A 6,031-nucleotide genomic window follows, 5' to 3' on the forward strand; every position below is an offset into this window, starting at 1 on the left:
TTTAATACTCCAAGCTTATCCGTAAAATACCTACAACATTTGCACTTGATCAATCCCCGCTAATTATGTAATTATTTTTTTTCCCAACACCAAAACAAAGTAATAAAAAGTAAATTATTTTCCACTAATGCAATGGTTTTATAAAGGGAAGTAATTGTGTTTTCCTAATTTATCAAAGGGAAGTAAGTGCTACAGGACTAAATAAAGACATAATTAGAATTTTTGTAAAAGATGATATTTTTTTAAAACTTGTGTTCAATGAACATGCCGACAATTATTACTATAATTTGAAAAATGAAAATTATTTCCCAACACTTTCAATAATAATTTTTTAACTCATAAATTTAGACAAATGCGCACGATAATTGTCTAACACTTAAATCCATCCAAGACCAACGACAAACATATGCGTTACATACAGAACTGAGCTTTATATATTAGATTAGTCTATACTATATGCTGTCTACTAATACTGCTAACTACGCACTCACATTCCTAACACACTATCTAACTCTTAACTCTCTACATACTTCTGTCCATTCTCTACCGTTACCTATCACCGTCTGTTTAACTCTACATCTTTACCCTAGCGCTACCTATCACCGTATGTTTAACTCTACATCTTTACCCTAGCGCTACCTATCACCGTCTGTTTAACTCTACATCTTTACCCTAGCGCTACCTATCACCGTCTGTTTAACTCTACATCTTTACCCTAGCGCTACCTATCACCGTCTGTTTAACTCTACATCTTTACCCTAGCGCTACCTATCACCGTCTGTTTAACTCTACATCTTTACCCTAGCGCTACCTATCACCGTCTGTTTAACTCAACATCTTTACCCTAGCGCTACCTATCACCGTCTGTTTAACTCAACATCTTTACCCTAGCGCTACCTATCACCGTCTGTTTAACTCTACATCTTTACCCTAGCGCTACCTATCACCGTCTGTTTAACTCTACATCTTTACCCTAGCGCTACCTATCACCGTATGTTTAACTCGACATCTTTACCCTAGCGCTACCTATCACCGTCTGTTTAACTCTACATCTTTACTCTAGCGCTACCTATCACCGTCTGTTTAACTCTACATCTTTACCCTAGCGCTACCTATCACCGTTTAACTCTACATCTTTACCCTAGCGCTACCTATCACCGTCTGTTTAACTCTACATCTTTACCCTAGCGCTACCTATCACCGTCTAACTCTACATCTTTACCCTAGCGCTACCTATCACCGTCTAACTCTACATCTTTACCCTAGCGCTACCTATCACCGTCTGTTTAACTCTACATCTTTACCCTAGCGCTACCTCTCACCGTCTGTTTAACTCTACATCTTTACCCTAGCGCTACCTATCTCTGTCTGTCTGCTCTCCCACGCTTCAGTGGTCAGCTGTCCGTCCCACGTGACCAGTCAGCTCCTAGATTCTAGATATAATTGTTATAAATGATTTCATCAAACAATTCAGGGTGGTTTTAGGTCTACGTAATTAAAACTATAGCTGCTTGTACCATTCAATATGGAATACACACTACTAATATATATCAAGTCAGGATGGCCGAGCGGTCTAAGACGCCAGACTCAAGGTTCATCGCCTTCCTGTTTAACGCAGGCGAGTGTTCTGGTCCACGAATGTGGGCGTGGGTTCAAATCCCACTTCTGACAAATGTTTTACAAAGACCTTTTTTTTTTAAAGAAACATTGAAAACTATTTTTAAACTGCTGATGCTACTGCTGTGGTGGTGATGATGGCGATGGTGGTGTTTGTGGCTCTTGCTGCTGTGACAGATTTTTGTGACAATATTTTTAGTAATTGTTTTCTAAAAACTTCTGTTTAACTATTGTTATTGTTAAATTGTTGTTAAATCCCATTTCTGACAAACTCTTTTTTGCTGATCCGAGTTACTATTTCAATTAAGTACTGCTAGTTATAAGCTTTTTACATTGTTACACATTGTTACACTTGTAGTACTAATTTTGTAATCTTTTAAAATTTAGTATTGTTTGAAATTACGTCTCTAGCTTAAAACTGAAAGAATGTTTTAAAATCGCGACTGTAGGCCTTCAATTTAAGGCTCATAATTTGTGCCTAAACTACATAACCAATTTTCTAGATTTAGTTGTTTAATATAAATATTAACTATATTACTATACTACAAGTCAGGATGGCCGAGCGGTCTAAGGCGCCAGACTCAAGGTTAATCACCTTCCTGTTTAACGCAGGCGAGTGTTCTGGTCCACGAATGTGGGCGTGGGTTCAAATCCCACTTCTGACAAATGTTTTTAATAATTGTTTTCTAAAAACTTCCGTAAAACTATTGTTATTGTTGTTAAATTGTAATCTTGATTCTCTTTTTCATTGTTAAATTGCTGCAAATTTTTATTTACCACTAATCGGATGGGATTCATTTCTTCTAGTTCTGTTTTTTTTTTACATCAGACCCAATGTGCTTTATTGCATGTCACTTAAAATTGAAAGACATCGCTGGAATTCAAATGATAACCATAAACCTGAATGCTTGATCTTGTATACACACGTTGTACCTTATTGCACTGTGTACACAAATGGCAATATCTCTGTACACAAATACACTAATGTCTATTCTTTGTTGCCAGTGTACCCCAATACCATAGCCCCTAACATTCAATGTGTTTGAATTAATCGGGAGATATAACAAGGTCACGTTTCTTCACACTAAATATGAGAATAAAGCTTTTATTTTATTAGATAAAGGTACCCTGCTAATTATATAATTTAAAATAAACAATTGATTTTTAAAAAACCAACAACATTGAAGACAGAAGTAAATAAAGCGGGAGTGATCTCCCCTAAACTTTATCGAATATTCTTAAATAACACTAAGGGGGATGGCAAGTCGGGATATAGACATAATCAATTATAATAAATTTTAACATACATTCGTTTATTTATCTGAAACAGTACTCAAGTTATAGGCTTTTGAAAAACCTAAAATTCCACTTCCGTCTACCGGAAATCGCTGAAAAGTTGATACAGAACTACTAATTTGATATAATACTTATATGTGAAATTTCATCAACCCTAGCTGTAAAGGTAGTCAAGTTATAGTGTTCACAGACATACATACATACATACACACAGACAAACGGACAAACGGACAAAATTGCAAAACTATGTTTTTCTTACTAAGAGAGGTGTAAAACGTCGAGATTTGTGAAAATATTGATTTCGAGTTTTTGCACGATTACAATACTTTGTCTGTACTTCGTATACGGGAAAGTAAAAAGACGGATATTAAATCTCACAAATGGGGATTGATATGACATACCCTAATAAGCGGAGAGGATAACTGGAATCCCGAGGAGAAGAAAGCAGGGCGGTCAAGAGGATTCCTAGTGGATGGCAGTAGATGATGGGGCAAGGGCAGTCGAGCTTAGGTTAGGTTAGGTTTGCCTGTCGTCCCTACTGGGACATAGGCCGCTGACAAGAGCTTTCCAGACGTCTCTGTCATGGGCTAGTCTCTCCAACTGTCCACAGGTGTATCCAATCTTCTGGTGTCTTCTTCCAGGTCACGTCTCCAGGTCTTTCTTGGTCTGCCTCTCCTCCTCCTACCTTGTGGATTCCGCGGTCGGGCTTACATGGACGCAAATAAAGAGAGCCGCTAAAACCCGAGACCCATGGAGAGGTGTGGCTGCAGCCTTTTGCTCCCCAGGGGCCTTAAAGAAATGAGCGATAGTAAAGTGAAACTAGAAGTACAGTTTTGAAAATTTAAAAAAAAACAAAAAAAAAAAAAAAAAACAAGGCATTGATTCGCTGTGATTTAATAAATTGTAAAAACAAAGCTTTATACACATGTAAATGTATACAAAATGTAAATATAAAAATATAGTAAAATAGATATATCATATGCACATTATTTACGTCACGCTTCAATTGGCGTCAAGAAATTACGTAAACCCGGTATACACAGTATAATACAGGCTTGTATAATCACAGTCCCACGTCATCACCACACTTAACCACTGCTGCTGCTACTGCTGTGGTGGTGGTGATGATGATGATGGTGATGCTTGTGGTGGTGATGTTTGTGGTGGTGATGCTTGTGATGATGATGCTTGTGGTGGTGATGGTGATGATGATGCTTGTGACTCTTGCTGCTGCTGTGGTGATGATGATGGTGATGATGGTGATGATGTGGAAAGCACGAAATCACCGCAAACAGCAGACACAAGACAACGAGAAGTACTGTAATCTTCATGATGGATATTGCTGCAAATCACGAGCTTTATCGCGAGAAAGTGTTAGAATATATTATTATATTCAAACTCTTTAGTTGTAGATCAAGTTCTGATTAAATTAAGCTGAAATCTCGTCCTTTTTATACTCATGAGATTTCATTGAATTACACTACAGGTAGACGGAGTAAAAGGTACAAGATGAATAGATTTTTGTTGAAATGACAGGTGGAGATTACGTCACTCGTGTATGCTGCACAAATTTTAAAGCCCTTACTAAATAGTCAAATTAAATAGCAATACTAGCTTTTGATTACATAAACTTTAAGTTGGTCAACATTAATAAAGGTCTAAATTTTACATTAGAAAATTAAAATAGGCCCTACGCACTCAAACAGAAGACTAACGGTATTGATGAATAGCAAGGAGCATGTAATAGTTCACTAGTTACATAAGAACTGACTACTTACACCCACATAATTTAGCCAAGGAAATCACTGCGATTATTTTAATACAAGTTGATTTGAAAACTTGTTTCCCGGAGACTGCATATACTAGCGAATATAAACAAATCAATTTTATTCAGCAACTTTTCAAATAATCCTTACTTGTACGAATACGTAGGTGTATCTCGACCTCCGTCGAACCCCTGAGACTGACTCACCGAACCTCTGGGTTTCGAGCGAACTTCAGTTCAGAACCCCTGCTCTAAACTCTTTTGTGATTTTCTTCTTTTTATTATTTTTTTTTTGGCTTCGTAAGGAGAACAGGCGTAAGCAACACTTCGTCAACTCACTTGATTTTTTATGTAGATAAAACCCTAATAATCCAACCTCCCCTTTCTCTAGTTCATACGATTTCTTTCATGACCTTTTTTGGTCTCCCTCTCTTCCTCTTTCCCCGTGGACGTCACACCAACAACTGCCTAGTGATGTTATTTACTGTCTTTCTCATATAGTGCCCTAGCCACCACCTTTTCAATGCCCTTATTTCATTCTCCACTGTATGCAGAGCCGGCGTTAGGGGGTGGCAAACGGGGCGGTCGCCCCAGGCCCCGCGCTTGAAGGGGCCCCGCGCTTCAGCAACGCCATTGTTGCCTGAATTAGTTTGTAAACTTAAATAATCTTTGCTGAATAAAATTAAAAAAAAAAAACCAACTAAAACTAAATGGCCGAAATTGTTGGATGTTAAAACTGAGGCCACGGCTGATGTTAGTGAGTTATCCTCTACATGGACTGGGACAGACCGTTATTCTAAAGAAAGACATTAGTGTCACACATCGCTGACACGGTCGACTCGCTATTGTCCTGAGGTGACTGGAGATGGCGGTCGCGAATTATCCCCCGACCTGACATGGGAGGTAAAATCGGGAGAAACGTAAACAGATACCCCTATTGTTTGCGGACCGTTGAAGACGTTTTTTTTAGTGAGCAGGCGGGGGTGCCTGTAGTAAACAGTCAGTGACCTGATGATGGCTTGCAGAGGTGGGGGGGGGGGGGGGGGGAGAGAGAGCGGATGGGGGCATGCCCTTCCCGGGAAAAAAAAATGCAAATTTTCGATTTGCACCCCCCTCAAACTTTAAAAATTTGCACCCCCCTCCTCAAACTTTCGATTTGCACCCCGCTCAAGTTTTCGATTTGCACCCCGCTCAAGTTTTCGATTTGCACCCCCCCCCCCCTCAAACTTTCGATTTGCACCCCCTCAAGTTTTTCTCTATATATTTTGCTATTTTTTGCCTTGGTGTCACCCCCCCTAAATGGACCTTCTCTTGTGAGAACGCGGTCTTAATCTGTAATGTAATACGCGGACG

General features: G+C 38.9%; 2 non-coding genes across 2 annotated transcripts; both read left to right on the top strand.

Annotated features, from left to right (window-relative positions):
- The first annotated feature begins 1,554 nt into the window (after window positions 1-1,554).
- Window positions 1,555-1,671, top strand: Trnal-caa (transfer RNA leucine (anticodon CAA)). Its single transcript has 2 exons — window positions 1,555-1,592; window positions 1,626-1,671. It is a non-coding gene; the product is annotated as a tRNA-Leu (tRNA).
- Window positions 1,672-2,165: 494 nt separating this feature from the next.
- On the top strand, window positions 2,166-2,282 carry Trnal-caa (transfer RNA leucine (anticodon CAA)). Its single transcript has 2 exons — window positions 2,166-2,203; window positions 2,237-2,282. It is a non-coding gene; the product is annotated as a tRNA-Leu (tRNA).
- The last annotated feature ends 3,749 nt before the right edge of the window (window positions 2,283-6,031 follow it).

The sequence above is a fragment of the Physella acuta genome, unplaced genomic scaffold, assembly GCF_028476545.2.
Source record: "Physella acuta isolate Inbredline_101_S28 unplaced genomic scaffold, ASM2847654v3 ptg001020l, whole genome shotgun sequence".
NCBI classification, from domain to species: Eukaryota; Metazoa; Mollusca; class Gastropoda; family Physidae; genus Physella; species Physella acuta.